The sequence below is a fragment of the Larimichthys crocea genome, chromosome VIII (genome assembly GCF_000972845.2).
Source record: "Larimichthys crocea isolate SSNF chromosome VIII, L_crocea_2.0, whole genome shotgun sequence".
In the NCBI taxonomy this organism is placed as follows: domain Eukaryota; kingdom Metazoa; phylum Chordata; class Actinopteri; family Sciaenidae; genus Larimichthys; species Larimichthys crocea.
The window spans coordinates 23,286,429-23,310,343 of record NC_040018.1 but is presented as its reverse complement, the minus strand read 5'-3'; the positions used below and the strand labels follow the sequence as shown (position 1 = coordinate 23,310,343).

The window sequence follows — 23,915 nt, the reverse complement described above, 5'->3', positions numbered from 1 at the left end:
TCCTCCATCCATCGCGGGATGATACAGCTTGACTGTGATGACATAATGCTGCTGTGCCATTGTGGCTCACTAGCACTGTCATGGCACAGCAAGAGGGACACCAGTTTCATTTAGTTTCTTTGTGGAGTTTGAACGATTTCAAAATGTTGGAATGGGTTTCACCCAGGTGCTCAATTTCCTCCCACACACCAAAAACATGCAAGTCAAATGGACCTGGATGCTCACATAAAGAAAATCTGATGCTGTGTGGTCAGGTTTAAAGCGTTGAGAAAGTTTCCATGTCCCACTATTTTTTTTTTTCAAAGCGATTAACAGAACTAAAAACATAATGTATGGAAATGTCTGTGGTCATGGTTTATTTTCTCAGCCTCTCTCACAGCATGTCATTGGGCAAGATGCCTCACAAGCTGTTTGCAGGCAATTAAGAATATAACAGCAAATACTTTATCGTTGCTCCCATTACAGCTATATCAGCAGTGATATCTAGGGAAAATAAGATGCTTACTGTGTGAGGAATAGCGTGTCCCAGTAGGCAAGCTTCCATAACCACCACAATAGTCAGAAAGATAAGCCAGCACAACTCTAATTAGTCCAGCAGAGGAACTTTTAAGGGCTGCATCAGAGCCAGGAGCTGAATAAATACATATAAATCAACAATAGAGAAAAGTAAATTCCTTTCATTGTGATCAGCACTAAGCTGAAGCACTCCACTACAGGAGCTCTACAGTGTCTGAGAGCCTTTCTCTGATAAACTGGATACACCTATTCAATTTGCTGATTAAAGTCATATCAGGCAGTGCTCCTGACAGCTGAGCTTCTGTGAAAAGATAAAAGTCTGAAGTCTATGGAATCAGTTTCAAAACACCGTCATTTTTCCACAGACCAAAAAGGATGAATGCTATGCACAAGCTTCAAAAAGCATGATTTCATGTGCATACAGAAATGTTTTCATTTAAAAATGAGGCCACTCCTTTCTTAAGTGATGAAGCTGAGGCGCCTTGAATGATTTACTCTGTTGCTGGATGCTCTTAGGCTGCCTGAAGTAGAAGAGATAGCTCCATCACTGCCTCCATCACTTTAAAAGCTCAGCAGAAGACCCTCATTAAAGCAACCCTCACCTTTTTCTCTGTTTCTCAGTCCACAGAGTATGAAGACACACTGGACCTTTAAGAAGTTTAATTTAAACCGAAATCTGCAAAATGGCAAAACCAACACAATATAAGGAAAGACCTCACTCATCTTGGTGACGGAGAGTTCAGTTTGGCTCCAAATCTTTTTTGCAGCTCATGCATGGCTTTTTTCCACAGCACTGGTCATGTCTCTGAAAGCACTTCATTGGTTAATGGCTTTGTCTTCGTACATAAAGTAAACATAATTTTCTTCTGTTTATGTCGTTTCTCCTCCAAAGTATTCTATTCCATACATTTATTCCATAAAGATATTGATAAACTCACAAGCACTCACAAGCAGGGTTTGCGAATTCCACATAACAGTCTACATTAATAAAACATTCAAAAACAGTGAGGAGGATTTTAAGATGTGGTGAATGGAGACATAGTAACAAAGTAATACATTAAATTGTAAAGCAAGGCCATAAGTGAGTTTTAGTAAAACCTGTTGTTCGTAGATTAAATTCATTACCAACTTGAACTCAGCCTTACTGCCTCTGGAGGCTGATAGATAGGATTGCTGCTCATTGCTCTTTTCCTGCGCCCACACCCAGAGGACACAGTGATGGATGATTGGCTGAGGACAGCTGCTGCTCTGCCTCTCAGGAGGGTAACTAATAGAACAGGGCCAAGTGGGCTGGTGCAGTGAGCAGAGAACTGGACAGAATGCCCTCAAGAACAAAAAAAAAGAAAGATTTTATCTCTTATCAGCAGGCAAAAGAAACATGAGAGTTTCATATAACTTCCTCTTTATCTGTTAATATTTCAGACAGATTATGTGATGAGGGAGATCATGATCATGCCTTAGGGGGCATGCTTCATAAAGATGCAGTGTATTTATTTTCCTTCTCACACATAAAGCTGTAACACATACTGTAATGAGCAGAAATTTAAAAACACAATTGTTAATGGTGCTTCTCTTCTGTAGGCTTGTGATTTCCAAGATAATAACCAAATCATGTATATTTAATGAGCATCACCTGCTCCGAATTCAGTATGCTGTGAAACACTCTTTGCATCATGAGCAAACATCCTCCCGTGCTTGATTTGCTTCAGCCACTGAGCATGATGCTTGACTTCCTAACATGCTGAAGGCAAATAGTTTAAACAAGGAGTTTTCTAGTCGGTAGGTGTTACCTGCTGCAGCAAGGGCCATGAATGACAATATCACAACAGCAACAACAACAACAATAGAAGGCTAATTCTCTTCGTCTCATCTTAGATTAAATTTTCAGCCATACATTTCTTGCCTACAAAGAATTTTGCATCTTTGGGAGGCCATTACTTGTGTTGCCCGGTAGACTATCCACAGGCGAACAGCCTGGTCTGCCAAGTATGGTCACCGCGGGTGCCCTCCCTGGAGCTCTGACCTGTGTCCTGGAAGAGAGCTCTCGCTCCTAAGAACTCTTTAACCTCCAAAGAGTAGGCCTAGTTGTTTTATAAAACATCTGTACATTTACCTTACACAGCAACTTCATACTGCTCCCATCTGGTCGCAGATACAGATCCCTGGCCTGTAAGCGAGCACACTATGGCAGGAGTTTTGTCCCTTCTGCCATAGCATCTCTCAACAAAACCACCATGTGTGGGAGCTATGGGTATGGGATAAGGGTGGGGAAATGTGCCGTATTGAATGTTTATTTCTGTGGCTATGTTGTGGTGTTTCTACATACCTGTGTATTTATGTATGTATGTAAGGCTTTGTACAGACTGCGGCAACAAATTTCCTTGTAAGGACAAATATCTATCCATGTACTGCACTGACAAGTTTTAGTGACCACGTTCTGCTGTTCACTACTTTGGTTAATGCACCCCCTGTTGTCTTCTACCTTTTCCTGACAAGTTCACAAACAAGTCAGATGAGTATCCTGGGATGGCTCCCAGGCTCATTTCTGCACAACAGTTCTCATCTCTTTCATCAACCCTCCATCCATTCGCTCGTAAGCTGGCCTCTTACATTCTGCACTGCCTCAAATTACATCAGGGTATTTTCCCAAGTGTTAATATAATGATGTGTTGATACGATTGTCTGTTATCCCTTAATGTTTGGATTACTGTAATTTTCCTTGCCGTTAATTGCAGTGCTGTTGAACTTTTTGATGGTGAGGAGAAGAGGTTAGAGCACCATTGTTTCAGATGATTTTGTACAATTTGAGATCCAAAAAATAGCTGATATGGCATCATACTTTGCTTTGTTGGTGACACATACTGTAGTAATGGCAAAGGTTAAAGGGGAACTGATGTCTGAAGAACTACAAGTCTGAAAATTAGAAACTGTGGACTAAGGACTGTGGAAGTACACACTTCTTTCTCTCTGCTGGTCATCTCTGCTTAAGGTTCTAGGCTCAGTGATGCAAAAACTTAAAACTTAGGAAGCGGGACAACCAGTGAATGAGCTGGACTTGAACCAGGATGTACAGTGTGACTTGAATCAAGTCCAACGCCACAGGAAGACTGCCAAGCTTTGAAGCCAATTTGACATAACGGCCGAATAGTGACAGTAATGGCATTTGTCATGTGATGGCCCAAAAATACTTTTTATCAGAATTTGATTCATTCAGTCCAACAACATTTCGTATGTCTGGGAGAGCTGCGTGATTAAATCATTTTATCATTATTCAAGTTAGCGGAGAGCCAAATCAGAAGCTAGTGGCTCAGCTTGTGGAAGTCTCCTAGTGTGCTTTCTCTATGGACCACACAATGCAGAAGCATATGTGGAAAATATCCAGGTAATTTTATGCCTGGAAATCTAACTTTTTTGGCTTTATGCACCACTGAGCAGATTCTATAAGAATTAACCGAGCCCCGCCTGCTATATCCAGTTCTATTTATACATTCATGGTCGAGCACAGCACCCACTGAATGAACATGAATATGAACTGGGACGTCTCAGGACGAATGACAGACAGATGTAGTCTAATCACATTTCTGTAAAATTGTGTGTTGGGCTTATAAAGCCTACAAGATGGATGCTGAATCAATGAATGAATTAATTTTATCTTCATTAATAACCTGCATAATGCATGTGAAGAGAAGTTTTGTAGGGAAGCACTAGCTGTCAAATGTGTTTATAATGGAGTGTCATGCCATATTTAGGAAAAATATCAAAAGTTGGAAGGTTTGATACTTTTACATGTAGCAACTCAGAGGAACTGATTCTGTGAAAAGAATTGGTTCTTGTGCTCTAAACCACACACTTTCACATTTCAAGCTGGTCTCAGTTCATTTAAGTGGACGCAGAAACAAAAACAAAATAGGCCTGCTTCAAGAATGAGGGTTATCATTCATTTTCCATCATTGTCTCAACTGAAGACTGTCTCACTATCAGCAGCACGTCACTGTCCTCTCTTTTTTTCTCTCCTCTCTTTGACATCTGCCCTCTGACAGGCTCATATTAGGTAAGCCTCACTTTTTTGACATTTGACAACCACTCAACAGAACAAATGACAACCTGTAACTGTGATAATAGGATGTTCCAGAGTAAGGGTGGCTCCAAATACTGGCTGAGGAAAATGCTGACAGTTGTGTGCTTGAGAACACTGTTGAAAACAACCACACCAACTTATACTACTGAATCCCTCAGCAGCAGAGGTTGCATGATACGAATGACTGATAACATCCATTGCAGCCAGGACATTTTTAAGTGGCTCTTGTCATTAGTGTATGTCTTCTTTCTTCTTTTTGGATTCAAGCTTTGAAGCTATGCAATTAAATCAGTTCCTAATAACAAATGGAGAGGGACAAAATCAGTGAGAGCTTAATGTGGAGACACAAATTCAAGCCCTGATAGAACAACTTGCTGACATGGTTGAGGGCATGACACTGTTCACAATACTCCACTGTGGTGGTGCCGAGTATACCTAACATATGTTCCATAGCAAGAACGAATTTCCTGTTCACAGGATAAAATTGTTATAAGCTGTCTACATACACTTAGATCCAATTAACACTAAATCTATTTACTGCACAGGTGACAGTGTCTTTGTAAATCTTATCCATGCTACAGTGAGCACTGTGTTTAATTTGCCAGGTACCCACACTTGCTTGTGGCTTCACAGTTGACATTATAGCAGCAGACTCTTCACTGGGTGTGGCTGGCTGCATCATGCATACAATGAGAACAACAGCACACCAAAGAGAACAATTGGCTTTGCTTTTATTGAAAGTGCATTGTCAGCTGTTTAAGGCTGTATCAGCGCAATTGACCATATACCAATGACAAAGGAACAAAACCAATATTGCAGTAGAGAGCATAAATATTTGCAATGCCTGCAGTGTCGGTGATCTCATAAGGCTTGGAAGCCATGACTTTCCAGGCAGAATTTGTTGTTGTCGCTCCATGGGGAGACTTGAAAGGATAGTATGGTTTCATTTGGGTCAGGTCAGTTGTGCAGTTTGAGCCCCAGAGTACATTAGAAAGAGCTGAAATAGCACCCTTAGACAGAGCAAGCAGCTGACTTGAGTGCCATGGCTGCCGTGTAGTGCTTTTAACATGCCCTGTGGATCCTTTGGGTTCATTAAGCGGTTTGGGGTTTGTGTCAGAAGCCTCTACACAACCTACAGTGACACGAGGAAAATGTCCTTGACCGAAAAAAAGGAAACGCTACAGGTAAAGCCAGCAGGCCTGGAAATCCTGAAGGGCACTTTGTCTGGAAGCCATTTAGCAGCTGAAAAATGCAGCTAGAAGTATGGCTTCATGCATATTATTTATTTTCTATGCAATAATGTTTTTAAACTACATTTATTGTATTTAAAATAAATAGCAAAGGGTAAAACAAAAAAAAAACTCACATTACTTTCTATCTTTCAAAAGAAATCGTTTCACACAAAATTTTATTAACAGAGGATATTCTTCCCTGGAAAAAAACCTCTCTGCAGTTAAAAAAAAACAAAAAAACAGACTGTTGCTTCTCAGGGCCTGTGAGTTCCAGTGATCAGAGAGAATGTGATTTAAGATGATGATATGCAGACGCGCCATCCTCGTCTGGCAGACGGCTGCTGCACTGTATGAAAGTGCTCCCCTCGGCAGCGAGCACGTGTTACTCCATGACTGCTTCCAACTTAAAATTCACCAGATAGACTAGGTCCGCTGGTGCTTATGCCAGAAAACTTAGATCTTTATGCTCTGTTCAATATCCGGCTGAAATATGTATTCTAGAAGTTTTAAAAAGACCAAGGCTTTTAAAAAAAAAAGATGTAAGTATATGTGACGAGAGTTCATCATTTGTGTTCAGTATAAGAAAAGTTCTCTGTCTCACAAGAAATGAATAATTTGCATAATTAAAAAACCCAATAAAGGCACCCATTGGAACAAGTAAAATTAGCAACTGCCAATTTCTATGGCAAACATAATAAAATGCTCCATCCAGTTGTAGACAAATACTCCAGCAAGTGTGTTTTTGAAATGAAAGCTAATAATTGAACAGTTATTATCAGCTGTCACTGAATTAATAAACTGGGTAACATCATCAGGTTGGGCTTAGGATAGCCCGCTGTGACTTCAGCACTTACCACTGGGGAGACGGCAGTATGTGAATACTTTAGGTTTCTGCATCTTAATTCTAAGTCAATATACTCTCCCTGTTGTGTTTCTTTACTAGCTTCCTTTTGGTGGCCTGACTATCAGAGTATGAAAGCTGATGCTCTTCTGGCAGGCATTGAGAAAAAAGACTACAAGTGGGAGGGGCTCTGTTTTCTGGTCTGTCAACACTTTGCTTCGACCATCTCCTTTTAAATCACCTTGGTTCCTACTCAGCCATGATTGGGGTGTAGTACAAAATACTTCATGTGTGGTGAACAGCAAAGGTTTGGTAAAGGCTTTGCTGAAAACATTTGGGGCTGAAGCCCTGTAAGCCCCCAGCCATGGTGCTGCCCATGCCTGAAATCAATATTTAATGTTCATTTTCACCTTGTCTCCTCCTGAACTATAGCAAATTGGTAGCCGGCTGCCAGGCAGACCTGGAGTCAAATATATGACTGCTGGACAAGTGAAGTCACAACTCATTATTTTACACTTCTCTGGAAGAGACAGGTCATCCTGTGGTCCTGACACAAACATGAATCCTCCTAACCCAAATAAAGTCATCCCAAAGCACATCACCTAGACTGCAGACAGGTGCTCTGAAACAGATACCAATGCTTAGAGCCACTGAGGCCGTTTATTTTCCACCCCGACAAAAGAGGCCGAAGAAAATATCAGAAGTTAAAACGAAATGAGGCTGTGCAACAACAAAAAAAGATAACAGAGTATAAAAACTTTGTAGTTCACAGTCAGCAACACAGTTTATTACCCACAACAAAGTCAGTTGACTTTGCATTGATGCAGTCTGCATTTTTAAACATTACCCTGAGCTGTCTGTCTGAATATTTAAAGATAATTGGCATACAAACAATAAAATGTACAGCTCATGGTTTACCCAGCCTATACATCTCTACGCTTGACTTAATGCTTTTTGTCCACACCCTGATAGTGGAGCACTCAGCCAGGGGATTGGCTACCCATGTGGTGCCTTGCTTGTCAATTGATCAAGGTCTGACTTCAGCTTAGTGCACCCTCACTGGAAACCTCAAATGAGGCGCAGCACAGATACATTCATCTTCATCAGAGGAGCACAGGATAAAGTATCAGGGAGTTTTTTTTTTGTCCAGCAGAGATGGTTACAAGAAAAGCACTGAAACCAGGTGATTTCTTTTTACCACTATTTGTAGTGCTTCAAGTATCACCACTATCTGTGCTGTCCATGATGAAGCTATATTGCAAGCCCTCTTCTCTCACCCATATCGAATTACGTTGTGCTTCTGTGTAGTGTTTGTTGGCTTTTCAAAAAGAGATTTGCCAACCATATTGACTTTTTAAGTACTATCATTTGCAAACTCATGAATGCATTTTTCACTTTGGATGAATTGCAAGTATGAAAGCTTAATGCCTTAAATTTTGGCAAGTTTGATAAATCACTGCTCTAGCAGAAGTCTTACTGACCACTGTGAAAACATGAGTGAACCTTTTTAGGCTTTGACCTGCGTTTAAATTGGAGATGCTGTATGCTGTGTACCAGTCAATATCAAAGAAAAAAACAGCCCGTTCAGATGGAGAATTTTGGATTTATTCTGGCAAGTGTAATTTATTAAACTGTTGCTTGTGCCCATTTATCATAATCAATCAAAGGGCAGCTGGGCCAAAAGAGCAATTTAGAGCACTGCAGAGTTATGCCATTGCTGAGTCTGTAATAAGTTTGAAGAAGATTATATAAGGCAATATTGCACCTCGGGGTACAGTTTGTGTCAGAATGTAATGAATCATTCATTACTTGAGATCCATAGCATACGAATTTATTCACAGGTTAAGGAAGAGAATAGGCAGTAAAAGATGAAAATTAATTAGGTGTGAACATACGACTACATTTATAATGATGAAGATCAAGCGGAACAGATGTTGAGAACATGAATGCAAGCAAAGCAAACAAGAATGCTGTTTTCAAACCAGTTTTTTTTTTTTTTGCATCCATGTACCGTGAATGACAAACTTTCAAAAAGAAAGAAAAGAGACATACTTTTTCCATGACAGTAACAACATTCTGTGGGTGCTATATAATTGGCAACTGCTTGCTCTGGGCAGACTTTGGATCCCAACACTATTGATTATGACTAACACCAGATGCCAGAGTTGGATGAGCGATGAGCATTGAGAGGATGGAACTGATGAGTGTGCCATGAGGGGGTTGTTTGTCTTTTGGCCAGGGAATTGTGTCAAGACTCACAACCTCCAAAATCCATCAGAAACTATCTGTCCAACAGACTACATGTTCATTAAAGCACATTAAACATGTGGACACTTCCTTTCCAAGATGCCCTTAAATGACATTTTTGATCAAAAACCTTTATTTCTTGAGTAAAGTTAAAACATAGAAATCAACATCTCATTGATCTAGCACACAAAATGATATAATTCTTCATCTTTTAAGTAGCTCCTATGTTAATAAATGGCCATGATGAAATGTATTTATTTAATGAATAATATACAGATAAACCATCATATTTTAGAGTAATTCATAATGAGGTAAACTGATTCCAGAGTCTGTCTCATTTGTGAAGAAATCAATCAGTATTGCTTTGTAAATGATGCCTATGAAGCCACATTCAAGAGCACATGCACACATTTTCCACCCTTACTAACGCAATACAGGACACCGATCATTTTCATCATTTTTTTTTTAGTCAAGTCTGCTGATACCGCACACAGTGAACGGCCTACAGTCCCACCAGAGACATGCTGCAGCTGCTATGCTAGTGCCTCTTAGATCTTCAGGACTTGGGCGATGTGTTGCCCCACTTACATGCAGCAGCTTTGTGAATTAAAAAGGCTGCACAATAAACCCTGCTTGTTCTGCAGTGTATAGCAAAGCCTTCCTGTGGGTCTGAATTAGTGTTCTTGGACTTGTAACCAGAGTCCCTACAGCCAAACAGCCAAGCAGAGAGAAGAATTTTCTTTGCTGCCTAACACCAGCAGAGGGGGGTGTGCTCAAGTGAGGAGGAGCATGTGAGTGTGCCAGCTGATGCCTCAGATGTTTCTTAGCAGCCAGCCACACCCTGGAATAAAACCACTTACTGACAAAACCACAATGACATTCACTGATATGTAATACTAATTTGAGCATAGGCATTGCTTTTTGCAACATTTTACACATTTATTACTTTTTGTCAGATCATGCTGATATCTGTTCTCTCAACGTGAAACACCCCTCTTCTAATAGTAAACACAGCAGGTAATAAAATAATGATAATCAAATATTACATGAGCTCTGACAAACTCCAATAGCTCATGCCTGATAATAGAGATGATCTTGGCAGTTTGAGATCCAAATTAGTCCTCGCTCATACTGCGATAGATGTTCCCAAGGGTTCTGAATTGAGGTTTTTACTTGTACTTGCTGTCACTTATACAAAACTGAAAAACATACTCCTCCGTAGATCCAAGTGAACAGTATTCCTCCTGTTTAGTGCAGAGGGCTAATATTTCGAGGTTTTTGAATGAAAAAAAAAACAGCATAAAGAAAATTCTTCTGCAGGGCTTTATGAAACAGTCTGAGATGAATTATGCACATCCAGTGGCTTTTGATATCTGTCCCACAGGGCCTCTCCAATTATGCATCCCTTTCTTTGAGAGAAAATGACAGGGCAAAACCTTTTAGTTCAAATTAGTGCAAGATTAAATAGCTTATAGTGTGTACATTTTCTAAGGGTGATGGCTGTTCACTGGTTGTGGGATATAACATTTTATACTGGCCTAATTGGATAAGACCAATGTGTTGAAGTGGCACTTTGATCTTATCACATAAAAAGAAAAAAGAAAAAGAGGGACTGACCTAAAATCGATACAATCACAGTCACACCAAAATCAATTGTGCACTGTACAGAAAGAGTACCTGAATGTCTGAAACACTTGTGTAAGGCATACAACTTGTAGCAGGTGTATTGTGTCTCTTTCTATCTTTGTCTCCAATCCAAGCTGGTTGGGCTGGAACAGCTGAAATGCAAAAGTCTGCCAAATGTAATCTGACATCAGACTGAATATAAGTGACTTAAAAAAAGACATCTTTTCAGAGACTTCATACCTCTATAGTGCTACCTCTTAAGCCTGATGAAAACAGAAATCATTGACCTCTTTTTACATTTTGCTAGATGCTGAATGCAGCTGGGGTGGAAACAAATTGAAATCACCAGATCTGTCCGCAGTTGAGATGTGCCAATTAGTTAAACCTCTGAAAGTCATTATCGTAGACACTCATATTCACACGCATAGTTGTACTGTTTTACAAATCATAATTAATAACAATTTTATAATTGATTAATGACGTTGGACTTCATTGAGTGTGTGTCTCTGTGTATCGCATCTCTGATAAAAATCGAATTGAAACTCTCTGCCGCCTCTACAGTAGCTCAGAATTTATTATAGCAGTGCACATCGTTCAGCATCCACTTGCAGCGCGCCATCATCACGCCATTTGGTATGAAAAGACGGTTATAATAACGATGAGACACGGAGCTCATCAATATTAGAAGAGTCTTTAATGAACTCAGACCGTAAAAGACACTCCTCCTGCTCCCAGCTCCGACTGCTCCGCTCCCGCACCCACTCGATACGCGGGAGGAAATTCATAGCCCCATCTTTATCAGTATCAGTATCGCCTTGAAGACAAAGAGAGCGCCGCGAATGAAGATGTGCTCCGATAGCAGGAGAAGCCAGACTTAAAGTCACTATTTTTTGCAGTCGTGCTCGCCAGGAGGAAGACAGGCACCGGTCCTTGGAGACTCTTCGGGGATGCGCAAAGATGTGAGAGTAAAAAGCGAGAGGCATTGTGATTGGACATACTCTTTCTAAAAGCATCAGCCACGGCGAGGCATGTTTGCTCCAGCCAGAGCATCAACGAGGTGGCATCAAACTTGAATGCGACGGGTTCTTGGTCTGCACAGTGGATGCGTCTACAACGTCAAAGATAAACTTGCATCATTTCCCCCAAAGAGGCGGACGCGCTTTCCCTGGTGCTGAAACAGAACGACTTGGCTGCCCAACTAGTGAAGAAGAGGAAGACACTCTCACCTCCACACCACCTGCTTCTAAGCTTCATGGTATTTGGTCGCTTTAAGGTAAGTCCAATACTAGATGTAGAGTACAGTGAAATGCAGATGAGCTGTTTTCTGTTTTGTCTCTGGGATGTTGCTTTAAAGCTTCTGAAGCCAACACCATCCACGCTATCTGTTCTCTCCCTCTCGCTCTCTCTCTCCCTCTCTGTGTCTGTGTCTGTGCATTTTTTTATTTTAAAGTTTGATCTTTATAGATTGACTATGGCCACAAAGTTACAGTGCCAATCACTCTTAAAATGGTTCAGCCTACATGCTATAATTATGGAAAAGTGTTAACCCTGAGATCACAGATTGCCTGTTGATTTCACTGTTTATGTTTGCCATTAGGTAATAAGTATGTCCAAAGTCTCCCTTGGTGTCCATTTAGCTGTCCCCCTCAATTTTTTCTTTCTTTCCTGCTGTGGCTTTCAAACCGTTTATACCCAAACTTTGAGATTTAATGTAACACTTTCCCCTCTCCTGTTTATTTGTGTTTACAGGTTGCGTAGCATTATATAGTTTATTTACTTCAAATTTATAGCAATTCAAGCATATTATTGCCTACAGTATGACTGTTCTTGCAGTTTATGTGCTGTTGAATCTTATCACACACGTTTAATATTTGACAGAAGAAAGAATAGATAATTCTATGCATTCATTGTTGGAGAGACAATAGGGGATTATCTTCACTGGCTTCTGGAAACTGATTACATGCAGAGCATACAGTATGGACTGCTGTATGCATTATGACATGGTTATAACATAGTGAGAGTGCTTTGTCTTGAGTATAGACAATTTTTGTTGGAGCGGTTACTAAGGCAGCCAGCAATTTGTGTTGGTCTCACTTTGTTGCCTGCTGGTACTTGATAACTTCATGCAGCACACATCCATATGGTACAGCTTTTTCTTTGTGTTGTTTTTCTTTTTTCTTTTTGTGCTCTTGCGCTTATGGTTCAAAATCAATTTATGTTTACTGTCTTTGAACAAAAACGTAATTAATGATAAGGTTCAGTGATCTATTCTACCTTTTTAGTGGCTTTTTTTTATAGCCTGCAAAACCTGTGGCTGAAATACAATCACAAAACAATAAGATCAGGACAGAGTTTGTGTGTGCTGTTGTTCAGGTGTCACATAGGATTGGTGTGTTCACTAGTCTATAAAAAAATAGCCACTGCACACTAACTGGCCTCAAGCATGTATTTTGGGTTATGCCACTTTTATCGCACAAATCATTTTGCTCCATCATCTTGTACACAGCCTTAAGCTTTATAGTGACTTTTAAAGTCTAGATGCGTCCGTAGTGTTGTCCGACGAAATTCTAATAAAAGCTGCCAGCGCCAAAACAAACCAATGAAATGTAGTTAACTGGTTATCCAATAAGAAAGTCTGGAGCATTACTATGCACCACTAACACAACATTTACACTCTGTTTTCCTGTGATTTTTCAAATTCACAATGTATGTTGGTGGTCAGTTAAAAAAGATTTTTTTTTCAAAAGTTGAAGATCTTAAAGCTCTTAAACAGTGTTGTAATTGCAAGTACTGAATTACTTGCCGTTTTTAGGTCCCTTTGAGGTGGTGAACTTGTGGCTGAATGACTTAAGTTACAATTGATTTAAAAGGGAGCAACAAAATGTCAAAGACAATTTTACTAGTTTTTTATATTAAAATTCATTTGTTATTCTGGATTTCAGTCAAGGTTGTTAGCTTCAAACTCTGCATAAGCTCGTGGGACTCTTTGCACAGAGCTTAAGGCTGCAATAGACAAGTTTGCACATTGGTGGCTCAAATCCATCCAGTCTTTGACACATCATATTAAAAGATTTTAAAGGAGTCAGTCTAACGTGATTAATAGCAGTCTGCTGTTTAGAAGGTATTTGCATTTTACTATTATGTGTAAATGTAACACTTCTCACGGACAGGTGAGAACAGCATAATTACCATTGCATAATTTAATCTGAGGTTTGAAAGCCTGTGCTAGAGGACGTGAGAAAACAAGTGTGTTTTAACCTAAATCATTTTGTTCAGGTACTTGACCCGCGTGCCCGATTTTGATATTCACTCCTCATGCAAAGACAAACCCTCCACAAGATCATAAACAAAGCTGTAATTGCTAGTAAGCCTGCTCAGCGACAATTACTGCACCATCCTTCATGGGGAGCGCAGGTGTCGTCAAAGCAGAATGAGGCTCCTTTGAGGTGGGAAATGCGAGACTCAATGACTTCACTCAGCTGGGTCACTGGACACACAGCAGAGCTTTGACGCGTACAAATTGTGCTTGAAGATGCTGTGTTCATCCTGGGAGGCTCAGCGACTGGCAGGGGACCAGCAGAGCAGGGACATTGCACTCCAGATGGCCCAGAGAGGCCAGAGGAAGAGAGCTGTCCAAGCCCAGCTGGGAGTAAGGGAAGCTGGACTGCCGGTAGTGTGTGTGTGTGTGTGTGTGTGTCAGTGTGTGTGAATGTGCGATGGACACGGGATGACAGAAACAGTAAAAGACAGACAGAGAGAGAGAGAGAGAGAGAGAGACAGAGAGAGAGAGGGAGGTGAGGGTGTGTGCTTGTTGAAGGAGTGATTGGGAGAGATAGGGTGGGTGAGTGAGAGAGAAAATGAGGGCGAATGAAACAAGCGCCTCTGTGTGTGCATGCATGGAAGTGGTGATAGAAAAAGTGTGGGAGGGAAAAGAAATAAAAGAGAAGATGAAGGAGCTTGTATGTCTGGGTGTACGCTTGTGTATTTCTGTGTGTGTGTGTGTGTGTGTGTGCATTGAAGGAGTGACAGAAAAGCAGAAAGGGTTGGAGACAGAGAAAATGAAAGAGAGAAAGAAACAGGCGCATGAGTGTGTATCTGTGTGTGGGAGGGAGAGAAAATGAAACTGGGAGAAGCAAACATGTGTGTGTGTGTGTGTGTGTGTGTTTGTATGTGATTGCAGAGAAAGAATTACTCCAAGAGAAAAGGCAGGAAGGACCGCTAACAAAAAAAAAGGAGGAGTAAAAAGGGGAATGTGTGTGTCTGTGGGAAAGTGAGTATATGAGGGGTGAGAGAAAAATGGAAAACAAGACACTAGTGTGGTGGGAAGCTTCCTTTTGTGTGCATTTGTGGATAGAGGGGTGCACACACACGTGGTCTTAATACTGACAGTGGTTTTCACTGATAATATTAAGCAGCAAATCAAAGCTGCTTGGAAAATTACACATACAAAGCAAATAAAATAATGGGCGGAAATAATATTTTAGTTTTTCATTCAGTCAGTCAGCTCTGACCTCTGACTTTGTGATCTGCTTCATTAACATGCATGTAAAGGAGCCGTGTGATGTACAGTGGTCGTTGCAGATATGCTTTATGGTGCATGGCTTCAGGCACATAACCTCCCACTGAGAGCTCAGAATCTGATATTCAGTCCTCGCTGTGAGTGAGAAGACGTGTTGCATGTGGGACACTTTTTTTCTTCTTCTCTTACCTCATGTTACATCTTTGAAGCGTTGCACTTCTTCTAAAGTGAAGTCACCTGAGAACGGGGCAGAGCACATGACGACACACACAGTGGCTTCACAGAGATAACACAGCGTCACTGTTTCCATTTGGGAAGGCGCTAGAGAGCAGACGGAGTGAAAGCACGCTCTTTTCCTTCTGCCACATCTGCTCTGTGATGGAATGGAGCATGATCTGCACTTTGATCACAATGAATTATTCCTATCCGTGGCTATAAATATGGTCTGTCTTGAGAACCCAATCTCTATGTCTCTCTACTTAAACTAGGAATCTCGGCTTGCCTCAGAGTAGCACTCTTCTGAGTGTGTCACTGCGGGCGTACTGCAGCTCTGGTTTTCTTCCTTAGACTGTGAAGAAGGCAGAGGCCCTACCTCAGTAAAACTCTTTCTGGAGAAGACTGTGATGTGTCTCCTATGTGGATTTAAAAAAAGGAAACAAATCAGCTTTGTGATTCTTAAATGATTAGCCTGGTGTTATTCTATAGGTTCCCCCTTTACAATAACAAATCCACCAACTAACAATATGTTCATCTGCCTTTGAACACTTTGTGACTTCCCTTCCCTGTCTGTGTTACAGCAAACATAACAAACATCTTCATAGTAGCTGTAACTATCTATTCCCATTAGATTTTGTTGCAGTCCAGCACAAATTATCTTGACCCATAAAGTGTATATAAATGTCCTTAATACATAAATTGTGTAATGCATGACTAGTCCACTGAATTTCAATTACAGTTTTACAAATAAACAAACTGAATATAAACATTTCCCAAGAGAGCTGGACTAATTCTGCAACCTGTATTTACATCACGTTAAGCATTAATATGGAATATTTAAATGCAACCAGAATACAGAAGTTATTTAGAGTCTGTGTTAAGTAAGTTAACCATCAACATTTTTTATAAACACAACAGTAGCTAATATGCATTCCTGTATCTGGTTAGAGCCTTGATTCTCTCAAGGAATTAGTTTTTCTGAAATTCTCATGAATTCCCTTTTAAAACTGCAATAACTGAGTTTGTGGGCTACAACAAGTTGTGAATCTGAGCTGTTTTAAGTCTTAAGTCTTGGGCCACATAGGTCACATACTCTTTCCCATACCCCTTTCGGCTATCCTACAACACTATTTTGCAAGGGTCACTGCATCCTGGACTTAGCACCGCTCAAGTCAACTGTGATTGGTTAAAAAGAAATTCAAACAAGCCAGCAGTTTTCCACAACACCGAAATGATATGTTCAGCCAGAACTTTCTCCAGTCCTGGCACAGCAACAAAATGTGGAGATAAGTCTGGTTTATCAATGCTATAATGAAATTTACAGTAATTCAATGTGTCAGTTAGATCAATAGCCACTCTCTAATGTCTTCATGGAGAAAGAAGCAACCATTGTGAGAGCTCCCTCCTCAGGATGTTTAGTAGGTTGATTTAGATGCTTCACTCTATCTTAATCTCGTAGTATTTCACAGTTTTTTATATTGTCTTATATTTTTTATAGATTTTCAATTTCATTTTTTATCAAGGTCTGGGCTCAAACAACCTGCTGATTTTACTCAAATAATGAATAAAACAAATGAAATTGTAGCTACAGGTGTAGATTTAGAGAATCACGATTTCGAATGATCTTGTCATTAACTGTAATCTATGTATCTATGTAGTCCATGCATAGCTGCCAGGTTTGTATTTCAGCGTAGACTGAAAGAGTGAGATATAGAGGAATACAACCAACCAGGCTGTACCAGCATCGTTAGCTAGCTGCAACACTGGCAGTAACATCTGTGAGATGAATAAACAACAAATTTGTAGCAGTTGGTACTAAATGATTCAAACATCACAGATTTATACATAATGCATTTGCTGAATATAAAATGTAAAATCAGTTAACTGATTTCAGATCTAAAATGAAGTAGTACGATGAGCTAATCTGTGTTCAGTGCTCAAACATGTCATTTTTATCATCAACCTACTTTGCTATTGTCGAAAGTGCCTCCCAGACAGTGAAAGATGGAGGACATCAGGTCTTTTTTAAAGGATAACCAGTTAACGAGAATATGTAACAAGCATCATCTCTGACATTATCAAGAAAATCCTGGCAGCAGCTTCTTAAAAAAGCACAGAGACACACAGGCAGGTGGAGCTGCAGGCTCTCAGGTGAGCTTTGATGTCATAGTAAAATTGTCTATATGTACATTAAATACTAATTTTACTCCCAGACGTATATTAACACTACAAAATGTGAAATATCACTTTAATTACAAAAAAGACCTGTTGTCACGTTTTACACGTTAAGGGTTTTATGATTATCTCAAAGAAATCCCAGAAAACTGTGAAATAGATCATAATTCATCCAAACTGGACCTAGCCAACTGAGATTGGCTTCACATGAACATTTCTGAGTTACAGAGCTGACTTTAAGCTCTTGACTGGCCTAATGAAAATGCCTCTGATGTGTCAGGAACAAACTACAGTACAATTCTTATGAGAACATGGAAATAGTGACGAAGAATAGCTTCAGGCTGTGCTTTAGGAACAATCAACAGAGTCTGCATCCACGTCTTTGTATATCGATGCGTCCCACAGGGATGTCATGTGTTTCTTAGCATCACTGCTTGTGCCTGGGGAGTTTGGCTAATTTTTCAGAAAATTCAGAGTTCCTCTACACAGCACAATTACGTCGTCTCAAGCCTCACCCGCAAAGTATGGCGCTATCAACCTATCACCTCTAATGGGAACAAAAGGTCAGTCCTTAATTATTCATTCAGGATGTCAAACAATGCTTGCCGGCTGTTATTTAGGGTGGGGGAGACCCATTGAATAATTCAGCGGCAGGATTCTCTTTCCTTCGAAAAGCAGCACGGTGGTTCAGATGTTTGTGAGAGTCTTATCTCGATGCAGGAGCCCTCTGTCATTCCTGAACTGACCTTGGCTGTCACTGCAGCGGCGACATGGGTGGCACAGAAGGTGGCAGGGACTCGTGTTTTTCCTCTATCTGGAGGCCTCCTCCACACAGTGAAAGTAGAGAGAGTAGGAAGGACTACAGGGAGGGAGCCGGCTGCTCCTTGTCTAAGTTCCCCCAGTGTCTGTTTACAGTACACCATGTGCCATGCTGCGCCAGGCTGGTGCCAATGTATATAAAAAAAAACAGATTACTCTTTCACAATGAGTTATTCTGCTTTTCACCCGAAGTATGCTTCTGTTTTGGTACACTTGCCATGTCAATTGCTTTTAAGCAGCTTTCTTAAGATGTGAGGGGTGTTTATTGCAGCTGAAGAGGCAAAAGCAGATATTAATGCTATTAAAGTGCATTAAACTGAAGAATGCTGTAATGTGAGTCACTTCCATGGAAGGATTAGAGGGAGGCGGCATGGGTAGGATTCAGAGCAAGGAGAGAAAGTGAAAATGTTCATCTTGTTATGTGAGAGGTAGGAGGGAGGGAGAGGGACAGCTGATACAGAGAGAGTGAGGTCTTTATGTCTGTGTGTGTGTGTGTGTGTGTGTGTGTGTGTGTGTGTGTGTGTGTGTGGTGTGTGTGAGGGAGAGAGAGAGAGAGAGCAAGACACTACCCTTATGCCAACTCTCTGAACAACAGAGGTCCATACACAGATACAGCATGTGTCTATCAAGCCAGGAATGGCAAGCAGCCCAGAGGAAATCAAATGTTGTCATGGCATGTTTGTCATTGTAAATGCAATCAACACAATTATCCTATCTTCCTATGGTGACTATTTTATTGTCTGTACTGTTGCGCTAGATAAAGGCAGAGGAGGTCATGTCTATGTGACAGCTCTGCAATTATAGATAAAAATGTGATATGTGATCAGTAGTTATGGACACACACACACACACACACACACACACACACACACACACACATTGTACACTGCAATGTCATCTAAATACATCTTTTTGAAGATATATGTTATAATTTGTCAGGTCCTTGGGCAAAGATGAAAAACTCAGGCAACACTTCAAAACACGATATACATACTTGTGAATAGCTGCTATAGAAATTGAAATAAATTAATCCAAAACAAGATATTGATATTGAGGAGTTACTAGAGGACAAACTGGGATAGTGACTCATAACCACACAATTAGTAATGAAACAGTCTTGCTAGTTTTGTGTGCCCAGTGGCTGATTCATAGTTAATTAGGAACTTGCCAAAAAGAACATGATCAGTATGCCGATTCAAAGATATTCCCAGTCTGTTCTTTAGTAACTCTTAATGATTAATGATTCATTAATTATCAGGTCATGATTTGTTCCTTCATAACTCACTAACACTAGATTTTGTGTAACAGTACAAAGTAAGGAATAAATAAGGTATTTGCCTTGACGATATGCCTGCATTTTCTACTGATAAATCATGTTTTTGTTTAAATTTGTGTACTAGCTGTCTGTCTGTGTGATTGACTTACAGTTTCATTGTAGCTGTAGCATTTTGGTCAAATGAATCAAAATATGTTAGCTATAAATCATGATCGCTAAGTGTGGGTGAACAGTGTTATGTGCCAAGTCAAAAGTGCACAAGTTTAAAATCAAAAGTTGACTCGTTCAGTTTTGGATCCAGACTGATGAATTGGAGAATGAAAGGAGAATGTTATTTTGGGACACTGATGCACATAGGTTGGTTTGTGCCAGTATTTCTTTGAGAGCTACTGCCCTTATTGCCACTGTACTTTGTGCAGAGCACTGACAACCCTCGTTAATCTTGAAACTGAAAAAAACAAAACAAAACAAAAAAAACGGTTGAGTAGAAGGAGGTTTTATAGGAGTGTCTCCGTATAATTGTGAAAGATGTGGATTGGCCCAGAGGAGCTGAGGGGTGAGCAGCAGTCTTTTCTCTAAAGCTGACAAGGTGATTGGTTCAGAGGCTGAGCCAGGTGCTCTTTAAGTTTGAAGACAGTATGGTGCCTGGAAAACCCAAAACCAAGGGCACTCACTCCTCTGTGGGGCTAATAAAACTTTAACTCTTCTGGAACTGCACATGCCCATGTACCAGGGTGTTGATCAATTAGGCCAGAGTGTTGCTGCCCAAGTTAATTACACTAATTCATTTTGTCAGTAAAGACTGGATGCAGTGGCTAGGTCTGTACTGTACTCATAGAGCAATCAGGCAAAAACACCAGTTAGAGAATTAATGCCATTTTGTTGCAAGTTTTGAACTGAGAAAATTGTATATAACAGTATATACCAGTTTCACTGGTGACTAAGTAATATATGTATGCAGGAATTAATGGATTTTGAAAGATGTTTTGAATTAAATGCATCAAAACCTTTCATTAAACCCCCACGACATCTGCTGAACACACACACACACACAAATATATATCCAGAACTCCCAATCAGCACCTGCTTCACACTGCTCTTAGTAAATATAGTAATCATCATGGAACAATGAGAATAATTGAAATGTATTGAAGTGGATATTCATATTTTGCTAAATTGTGTTGATATTGTGCAGGGACTTATCTTACCTCACAGCATAAAGTTGCTTTTCTATATAAGACCATGTATGTTGTATAACTGTACTATATGGTATAATCTCTATAGATTTCAAGTATAGCTTAGTGGAGATCATGTACTTCATGAACTTCATGTCATGACCATGAGGGTGTGTACAAAGATTTCAGACTGTAATGTCTTAAAACAGGTTCAAATTTAGCTGTCGGATAATCTCAGTTCTTGAAGCTTGACAAAGACTGACTCACAACAAACTGCAGGTTGATATATACAGACCTTTGCATATATAGAATAATAATCTTCCAATAATAATAATAATAATAATAATCTTCGTGTTCATATTATATTCTATATTCACTATTGAACTAAAACATTTAACTATGATTCATTATTTCAAAAATCTTGTTTGGATTTGATCACTCTAGGTACTGTATAATTTATCCTTTAAACTGTTAATCGTTGAGTTTCTTTTTTGAGTCAACACAAACACATCTACCTTGATTGTTATTTAATGTTTATTGTTAAGTGATCCACCGTAATTACATCCCCCACCATGAAAGGAAATAAAAACGTTTTTTTTTGTTATCTGCTTCTCCATATGATTAAACAAAAACCAGAGGCACTGGGTCGCTCATTCAATTAGTGTTTCATTTACCACATTTAATTACCCACAATCTTTGCCCTCTTTGACCCTGCAGGATGCCTCATATGACTAATGAGTGCACTTACCTGATTTCCTTGCCTGGGAAATCATATCGTGTCTATTTCCCATCATCTGCTCACAGAAAAGCAGTATATGTGATGACTGAAGATTAAAGGTTTTTTTAGGGGTGGGGGGTGTATGTAATCACCAGGGCAGAGGTTTCAAGCCTATATTGCAAGCCCCCGTGACATTTAAAGCTAGTCACCTTACTCCAGCCAGACGCTTTGATCTTCCAAAAGCCCATGTTGCCACTAGTAGTTACAATTTGTACTGTGTACCTCTTGAGAATTAAGTGTACATCTGCACAGGCTGAAAGAGCTACCTTTCATTTTGTACTAGATTGATCTGATAAAAATAGGTCAGCAACTTTAATAGTCAGCTTGCTTCACATGGAAATTACTCACAACACATTCTGGACATGGTGTTTTGTAGCGTTGAGGCTCGGCTCTCAATAAGCCCTTAAATAGACCTTTAAACAGTCTCTAGCTTTTGGACTGAACGATAAAATTCTCTTTTCTTCTCATTGATTGAAGGTTCAATTTATTTTACCGCCATCCTTACCTCTGGTTAGCTGGCAAATGGCAGTTAGATAAAATGTACATTTCCCAATTTTGCTTCATTGAGCTTTTGTGACACAGATGGTGTGTGCAAAAAAAGAAATACTCAAAGAAAAAGGAACCCATTTCTGTTTGCAGCTTTACTCCACCCAACCACTTCCAACACTTCCTGTTCTCAGGATTTAACGCAGACTGTACAAACACTCACAAATACTCTATTACAGCATCATACCAGCCCAGTAACTGCCACAGGGCAATGGTTTGCTTTACATCACACCCAGCAGATGTTAAATTATCCTAAATTCTTCCCTAAACATTTGTTATTCAGCTGAATATGCTACACACCCTCAAAACTGTAGTATTTCCTTGGAGCAAAATTCATCCTGTATGAGAGATGAGTAACAAGAATCTCAAGGTTATAACCCAGAAAAGTTCACCTGCTGAATACTTTAAGTACTTTAATAAAAAAGCTTGTCAAAAGCTTTAATAAAAAGGAGAAATGTGGAATTCATTAGACTGTAGCTGCATATGTCATTGTCTGTCAGCGCCCTCTTTGACCCCATGAAGAGTTAGAGCAATAATATTCTTGTTTTTTTTATTATTAAGTAGTTTAAAAGACCTCTTATAATTGGATCATTATCATGAATTGGATTCATGTAGAAGTAACATATTTCAACTTCAAGGAAACCACAACACATACAATGCTGCTAAAATAAGTTAATTTGCATACACTTTTCCAATTATCTTTTGTGATTGGTAAGAACTGGTCTCCTTGCAGATGCAGAATTTGTTGCAGTATTTGTGGCCAATAAATTAAATTTAATCAAGAAGCATGCTCTGTGCTCACATTTCTGTACTGACATCAAAGTGGAGTGCTTCCAGGTTGACAAACTGTGGTTATCAGATTCAGAAAAACTTAGTCAAAGTTTGATATAAGTCATTAGCTTTCAGCCATGTTATTCCTGAGAGAACTTACCCAGTTGATTTAATTTTGTGCATCTTGTTATGGTGTACACCTGCTGTTTAGCACATTAAGCAATGGAAAATTATTCCCTCAACATAAGTGCTTTGCATTCAATTTTAATGAAGGACGGCTATTAATGTTTAAGATTAAGGATTCCAGCATTAGTGTCCAACTATAAGCTCAATGTTGATGTCTTCAAAATGACTGTGATAAGTAAACTCCTGTCTGTGCTGTTTAATATGAATAATGATACATTCATGCAGCCATTAAATATTCACATTAGCATTCACTTACTGGTGATCAGCTTCTAATCAGACGTGAGTCTATTATGCTGTGGCAATTTAAACCTCGTTTTAAAACAGGTATTACAAAAGGCAAAGCAGGGCTACACATTAGGCCAAGAAACTACACATTCAAAATCACTTTTACTGAATTATAACTGACATCTTCAGCTTCTACCTGTTCCCTATAAATCATGTTAGCTGTGTTTATGGTATACACAGATTTAATGGCTGCATCCTGAATCCTACGTGTGGTTAGCTTTTTGCAACAACAAAAAAACCTTTGGTTAAGATTTTTTTTTTTTTTTGTGCAACTTCCACATATGTTTGTGGATGTTTCCTTATTATGTTGACAAAATACATAATATTGTAAGTATTGCCCTCTCATGGCTGTATTAATTATGACAGGAGCAGAAGAGGAAGTCAGGTAACTCTATTATATATATTATTGTTATATCATACACATGGAAAACTTTAGACTTACACACAAGATATAGCTGTTTGTTCCCTATAATCAACATTAGCGTCTTTTAGTCATGACTTCAATTATTCCCAGATTTGAAAGGAGCGGTGTTAATGAAAACATAGTTATGAATATTATATTCAATTTCAGTAGAGTCCCCTAAATCTTACACACTGGACCTTTAACAAAGTGTATATTTTAGTGATTA

At 39.6% G+C, this 23,915-nt stretch overlaps 1 protein-coding gene across 2 annotated transcripts in view; it reads left to right on the top strand.

The window, feature by feature from the left end:
* The first annotated feature begins 10,796 nt into the window (after positions 1–10,796).
* chst8 (carbohydrate (N-acetylgalactosamine 4-0) sulfotransferase 8) overlaps positions 10,797–23,915 on the top strand; it is a 165,410-nt gene continuing 152,291 nt past the window's right edge. Inside the window, exons 1-2 of one of the 2 annotated variants that reach the window (XM_027281304.1) lie at positions 10,797–11,813; positions 13,659–13,661. The gene's annotated coding sequence lies outside the window, so the exon portion shown is untranslated. The remainder of the gene's footprint in view (positions 11,814–13,658; positions 13,662–23,915) is intronic. The other variant, XM_027281305.1, reaches the window with a different exon arrangement.